At 39.3% G+C, this 7,737-nt stretch overlaps 1 long non-coding RNA gene across 5 annotated transcripts in view; it reads right to left on the bottom strand.

The window, feature by feature from the left end:
- Positions 1 to 248: 248 nt before the first annotated feature.
- LOC105471592 (uncharacterized) overlaps positions 249 to 7,737 on the bottom strand; it is a 138,650-nt gene continuing 131,161 nt past the window's right edge. For 4 of the 5 annotated variants that reach the window (XR_011610649.1, XR_011610652.1, XR_011610651.1 and 1 more), the window contains one exon: positions 3,408 to 5,962. This is a non-coding gene — a long non-coding RNA (uncharacterized lncRNA). Of the gene's footprint in view, positions 3,384 to 3,407; positions 5,963 to 7,737 lie in introns of those variants that run through there. The other variant, XR_011610650.1, reaches the window with a different exon arrangement.

Raw genomic sequence — 7,737 nt, 5'->3', positions numbered from 1 at the left:
CAGCAGAGCACAGGAACCATAGATCAGGTACCTGTCACAGTCACATCTGAAAGTGGCTACCTCTTCATCTTCCCTGCCATGCAAACTCCATGCAACACCTCCTTTTTACACATCATTCTCTACAGAATCCAACTGCTCCGGAACACATGGTTGGTGAAACATAGTTTATTTGCTTTGCTTGGGCTGCAAAAGATTCTGATAAATCAAATAACATTTTCCAAACAGAAATAATGTTCACAAACCGATGGACAACTACAACATATGGACATCAACACTTCAGAGTTCTTTCTCGATATTTTTACCACACAGGGAACATTGATGGTAACTAGGGATTTCTGTGCAACCATAATGTGTTTGTTTTTTTTTCTTCTTCTTGACAGTTGAATTATTCATCAGCAGGACAAAGTATTATTGGGTAGGTGTCTCTTTCTCTCAAAAGGACATGGATATTATGTTACAACTTTTAGCGTCCAGATGAGAAGAATGACATTTACTTGATTGCTTCCACCTTTAGGGATAAGGTATTCTTTGTGCCTAAAAGCTTGAAAGAGTTTCTCTTTATCCCTATAGTTCAGAAATGTATGAAGCTCTGATTAGATGTCTTTAAAAAAAAAAAAAAAATCACCAACTCAAATTGCAATGTGAACTCTTTTATTGTAATGAATCAGATTTAATTTTCTTTTAACTTAGGGTAATTTTGACAATTTGATAATAATTCAAGCTTAGAGTAATTTTTATGTATTTCAAAACTGCCTCTTTTCATCTCCCTTTCTGGGACCCCCACCCTTTTGAGTGTCCTTGAATTTGCAAGCTTGGTCTGCTGGGTCTCCTAGAGCTCTCCTGCCAGCCTCTTACATTTTCATTCATTATTTATATGTCTTTATACAATAATTTTGCTTTGTATGTAAGATATTTCTCTTATCTTCCAGACCATGAATGTATCATTAGAAATCATGGCTTTTGCACAGCATATAAACATCACTATACCTTTTGTTGATCTGCTTATCTCTCTTTCTTGTTCAGTGTTCTATTTAACTTTCTATTTATTTAACTCATCTGCTTTGGCAGAAATATCATCATGGCTCATCAGTAGTAGGTCTGCTTATTGTCATATCTTATGAGGTAGTGGTTTCCCAGTGATTGGATGGCTGGTGTTGTGGGAACAAACTGTTAAATCTCCCATTTTGAGTGGCATAGAAGGCAGCTCCCAAGGAGAAGGCTCCCCAATTCCTACTCTTTTGGAACCTTATGCATAGGAAAGACTTGGCTCATCCACGTAACATGAGTCTTGAGGGCCAGGGAAGATCTTGTAAAGTTACTCTAAAGTAGTATCAAAATTAGCTTTCTCACTGGTTGTCTGCTGATGTCTATGACAATAATTTTCTGAAAATTTCTCACCTTATTATTTCTGTCCTAGGTTTCTCTGGTTTTTGCCTCTCATAAGCGAGGAAGCACTCCAGTGGATCATAATTGGGGATTTTCATGGATACCGCAACTTCTATGATTTCTCTGTGTCCCCACCCAAATATCATCTTGAATTGTAGTTCCCCAAATTCCCACATGTTGTGGGAGGAACTAGTTGGAGATAATTGACTCATGTGGGCAGCTTTCCTCATCCTGTTCTAGTGATAGTGAATTATTTTTCATGTGATCTGATGGTTTTATAAGGTGTTTCCCCCTTCACTGGGCACTCAATCTTCTCTCTCCTGCCTCCACATGAAGACAGACATGTTTGCTTCCCCTTCCACCACGACTGTAAGTTTCCTGAAGCCTCCCCAGCCATGCTGAACTGTGAGTCAATTAAACCTTTTTCCTTCGTAAATGAGCCAGTCTTGCATATGTCTTTATTAGCATCATGAGGACAGACTAATACAGTCACCAATTTCACAAGCCAATAGTTGATGCTATGTTAAAACAAAATTTCTCAAAAGGCACTAGGAGAATTAGTTTGGAAAAATTCGGGTTTTATGGGACTCTACTGTACAGTACAGGACAGTTAGCCTCACAGGACTTTGGGCATTACATGTCAATGGCACTCACCACTCACTGTAAAGTATAAAATGCCTCCTCTATTTTCCAAATGCTTTTGGAGAGGGGTGCTGAGTAGCAACTATGGCTGAGAAACTCTAATTAAAAACAAATAAATAGGTAATTTAGAAAATCTTATCATGAGGTGCCAAAAGGTAAAACAGCTGACCAAGTTGGTATGAACCACCATAGAGAGGAAACACTGCATAAAATATTATCATTAAAAAAAAAGTAGGGCATCTCAAAATACATGGAAGGAAATCTTCTGCCCCCGATGAAGAAGTAAGCATGCACATCATTGTTACAGCTGCTGTAAGTGATTCCAGGCAAAAAAGGACCCCTGGATTTGTGATTGTAGTTTGGTAAATTCTTTATTGGCAGAGAAATTGTGGCTTGCATAGTTAAATCAAAACAAAATTATCCTTGAAACACAGGATGATCAGAGGGTTTCCATGTGCATGGAAAAAAAAAATGTGCTGGAAAATTTCACACAATTGTCAAGAGAAGTTTTCCAAAAAGATTTTTATTTGCTGAGGTTTCTGAATCAGTAAAATAAAATTATGCAAGAGAGTAAACACCATAATTGTTACATGTCTGAGGCTGTGGAGGCTCTGCTCCAGGTTATAAGGTAGATTTAGGTATTTTCCCCATACATCTCTCATATCAGGACCCAAGCTGAAAGAGAAATGGTTGCTTGGGAAATATTCTTCTCATGGCAGAAGGCAGAAGAACAAGAGTTCACATATATTTAAAGTTTTTGCTCAAATGTGCCCTCATGTCTCAGCATATTTCACTGACTGTGGCAAATCACATGGTCTAGCCCAATGTATTAGGTTGGTTCAAAAGTAATCATGGTTTTGCCATCAAAAGTGATGGCAATTAAAATAATTTTGCCATTACTTTTCATGGAAAAAAATCACGATAGATGAGGCAGGAAATCCATGCTTCTCATGGCTGAGGGTAAGCGGGAGGGAATATTTGTTGCTCAGTAATACATGCTACCATACCCAACAATGCTCACAAACAACTTAAATGCCACAGAAGACAGAGCTTTACAGGCTTCAAGAGATAAAGCTGGCCGGGCATGGTGGATCACGCCTGTAATCCCAGCGCTTCGGGAGGCTGAGGTGGGCGGATAACCTGAGGTCTGTAGTTCAAGACCAGCCTGACCAACATGGCAAAACCCCATCTCTATTAAAAGTACAAAATTAGCCTGACGTGATGATGCATGCCTGTAATCCCAGCCACTCGGGAGGCTGAGGCAGGAGAATCGCTTGAACCTTGGAGGCGGAGGTTGCCGTGAGCCGAGATGGTGCCACTGCACTCCAGCCTGGGCAATAAGAGCAAAACTCTGTCTGAAAAAAAAAAAAAAAAAAAAAAAAAAAAAAAAAAGGAAAGAAAGAATAAAGCAATTAACCTAGAGCAGCCCGGATTCTTATGTCTTATGATCTAATGATGTGGCTTGACTACTCACCTGTAACCCCACGTTGAACCTCATGTTCCCTGCCCAACAAGCTTCTAGAGACAATTAAGTCCTTCTAATCTGCACTTAGGGTAAAGGGGATCATGCTTCTTGTTCTGGAATTTCCCCTAATCCATATGAGTCTGTTCGTATTCACCCTGAGTTTTGATGGAGTGGGATGATAAATAATTTGTGGAAGATTTACATTCTGACCTCTGCTATGGACTAGAAAATACTGATTCAAACTCAGAGCTCAAGAACAATCCTTTCATTTTACCATTATCATAGCTCCTCCTGAAACAATGAACACAATTTCTTCAATAGGTGGATAACAGAAAGAAAACCAAGAGCAAGAAAATATTAAGAGAAAAACTCATTGACTTAAGAGTTCACAAATAATTTGTGTATATATTTAATATGTATATCTCTTTGTAACAAAGAAGCACCCAACTTTCTTTTAACCTAGAAATGCACTAGTTTCTAACTGCTACTGCAACAAAGTACCACAATCTTAACTAAGGTGGCTTACACAACAGAAATGTGTTCTTTCACAGCTCTGGAGGCTGGAAGTCCAAAACCAAGGTGTTGGTAAAGTTGATTCTTTCTTGAGGATATGAGAAAAATCTGTTTTATACCATTTTCTCCTAGATTCTGCTGGTTTGCTGGCAATCTTTGGTTTTCTGTGACTTATGGTGCATTACCCCGAACCCTGCCTCTATCTTCACATGGCCTTCTCCCTGTGTGTTTGCTTCTGTTTCCAAAATTCTCATTTTTTAAAAAACAAAGTTGTATTGGGTTAGTGCCCACTATAATGATTAACTTGATCACCTGTAAGCCTCTATTTCCAAATCATGTCACATTTACAGTTTGTGGGTGTTAGGACCTCGACAACTTTTGCAGGGACAGAAAACAATACATAATTTTTTTTTTTCAGATGGCATTTTACTCATATCAAAGAGATGAAATAGAGCAGATTTGGTTAAGTGAAGGTAATGGGGCAAAGCTCAGAGGATCTTGACTTTGTCTCACCTCTTAAAAAACTCACTGAAATGTTCCTGAGATATTTGCATCCTCTTCAGAGCATAGTTTTAAAATGACTATTCATACTTTATTCCATAATAGGGTGAATATAGCTAATAATATATTGTATATTTCAAAATAGCTGGTAGAATTTTGAATGTTTTCACCACAACATGATACATGTTTAAAGTATGCTAATTACCCTGATTTAATTGTTACATAATTTATACATGCATGGAAACATCACACTGTATTCCATAAATACGTATAACTGTTATGTGTGAATTATAAATAAAATACAACTAACACTTAATAAAATAAAGTGACTATTCCATAGCTTCATTTTTCAATACCTATGTAGTATATCCTCATATGGGAAAAACATAATTTATTTAATAATCTGATATTCTTAGATATTTCCATTTTTAAATCTTTTCCCTATTGCAAACAATATGGTGCTTAACACCCATGTAGTTAAGTTTTTGTGTACATATTTCGTAATTCCTTTAGCAATATTTTCCAAAAACGAAAATGTTTTTAAATACTTACATGTTAGCATATTATGCTAAATTGCTTCCCCTCCAAAAACAGTTGTCTCAGTTTATTTTCTTTTCAGCTTTATATCATATACTTTTAGGTTTAGCTGAACCTTATCACAGATCATTGAGTTTCAAGGGAAGGTTGCTACTATAGACTGAATGTGTCATACCAAAATTAATACGCTGAAATTCTAACCTGCAGTGTGATGATATTAGAATGTAGGACCTTCTGGATGTTATGAGAGTGGAGCCTTCAGGAATGGGATTAGTGTCCTTGAAACTAGGCCGCATAAAACTTAGAAACTAGGCCTCATAAAAAAAAGAACTTAAAAAAAATTAACACCAGGTGGCTCTGGATAGGGTCCCACCCTGATAGGGTCCCACCCTGCCAATTCCGGGAAACAACCTCATGAGGTCCCACCCTGCCAATTCCGGGGGTCCCACCCTGCCTCGAAGTTCCCGGAATCAACAACTCCAGGAAAAAAACCTCATAAGGTCCTGCTCTAACCAATTAGAACAAGACACCTTGCTCAGGCCATAGACAGACCCAATTACCACGCGCCTAAAGCTTTGTTTGAATTTCGCGCCCTAATCTGTGTTTGAACTTGCGTTTGCCTATATAAACAGCCTGTAACAAGCAGTCGGGGTCCCAGGGCCAACTTAGAGCTTGGGACCCTAGCACGCTAGTAATAAATAACTCTCTGCTGTGAATCTCGTTTCGGTGATCCTTCGCGGCGACCCCTGCCCAGGAGGGAATCGACAGTTCGGTTCCAACAGTCCTTATGAAAAAGAGGCACCAGAAAGGTACCCTCACTCCTAAGAACACAGGGAGAAGACAGTCATCTATGAAGCAGGCCTTCCAGGGACAATCCATCTGTCTGCATCTTGACTTTGGACGTCCCAGCCTCCAGAACTGTAAGAAAGAAATGTTTGTTTTTTCAGTCACGCAGTCTATGGTATCTTTGTCACACAGCCTGAATGAACAAAAAGGGTTAGTTTAGCTTAAACAATTTTAACTGGAAGAAAATTACTGGCTCTGAAAGGAAGCTTAGAATATTCCTTCCCTAAGTCAGAGCTCATGCTCCCTGAAAGAAAGTAGAAATGAGGCACTGAGGTGAGAGAGATTAGTCAAGGAAACTTCTAACTACAGGGCCTATGTTTTCCACCTGAGGCATCATATAAATGTCCTAGTGCTGCCATATCAAGTTACCACAAACTACACAGCCTTAAGAAAAATTAATTGCCTCATAACTCTGGAGGCCAGATGTCCAAAATCAAGGCATCTACAGAGATATGTTCCCTCTGAGGATTGTGGGAAAACATGTTTCCTTGTGTCTTCCTAGCTTTTGCTTGTTGCCAGTAATCCTTGGCTTTTTTTTTTTTTTTTTTTTTTTTTTAAGATGGAGTCTCGCTCTCTCTCCCAGTCTGGAGTGCCATGATGCCATCTCAGCTCACTGCAAGCTCCGCCTCCCAGGTTCATGCCAGTCTCCCGAATAGCTGGGACTACAGGTGCCCACCACCATGCCCAGATAATTTTTGTATTTTTAGTAGAGACGGGGTTTCACCATGTTAGCCAGGGTGGTCTCGATCTCCTGATCTCACAATCCACCTGCCTCAGACTCCCAAAGTGCTGGGATTACAGGTGTGAGCCACCACGCCTGGCCAATCCTTGGCATTTTTTGGTTTGCAGTTGAATCATTGCAATCTCCGCCTTGGTCATCAAGTGCCCTATTTCCCTCTGCCCTCTGGGTTTTCAAATCTCAGCCTGTTTATAAGGACACCATTAACTAGATGTAGGATGACTCATTTTAACTTGATTACATCTGCAAATATCCTACTTCCAAAGAAGGTCATAGTCACAGGTACCAGGGTTAGCACTTCAACATATCTTTCTGGGCAGGGGACACAAATTATTCCACATCAGACACCAGCTGAATTCTGAGGCAAAGGTGGGTGCCTAGGATTTAAGCTGTTCCAAAGAGAAGTGCAAGGAAACTCCTATGATCAACTTCACCTTCTTCAGCTTCACACAAGACTTAACTTCTCTGTGGCAACTGATATATCTCCAAATGACATCTTGGATTGGAACCATATTCTAGGAAATGGAGCCACCTGCCACTGCCACTCTGTGCATCATGAAGATAAACACATACCTTTTTGTTTAAATCCACCTAATCACAGAGACTAATTGTATCATGGGATATGACCGAACTCTGCAGTATGCTCTGTGCAATTGCTGGGCTATTTCAGTTGTGTTAAGAGGCTCTGCCTAGAGAGAAGGATGGCATGTGCTCATTAAGATAAGGGCCACATTTAATTACAGACTCAGAAACACAGGTTTCAGTACATTCTGTACAGAAGTAAATCATATTTCCTGCACCTTTCAATGCAAATATAGATCCTAAATGAGAGTCTAGATAATACTGTTAGAGTAAACCACCCCCAAATTCTTCATTAATCCTGTATCTTTTTTTCCTGCATACAGGTTAGTGTTGCCTACAGTTGATAAAGAGAAGTCAAATAATTCCAGCATTTTTAATTTATCAACAAGCATTTATTGAACAATAGCTATGTGCCAGTCCTCATTCCAGATGCTTGGGATACATAAGAGAACGGACAAAAACAAACAGAAAAGAGCAAAGTTTCCAGCCTATGTGATGCTTATACTCTACTTGTCTTTGCTGAGTG

Source organism: Macaca nemestrina, chromosome 12 (assembly GCF_043159975.1).
Source record: "Macaca nemestrina isolate mMacNem1 chromosome 12, mMacNem.hap1, whole genome shotgun sequence".
Classification (NCBI taxonomy): Eukaryota; Metazoa; Chordata; class Mammalia; order Primates; family Cercopithecidae; genus Macaca; species Macaca nemestrina.
This window is presented reverse-complemented; position numbering and strand designations above follow the sequence as displayed.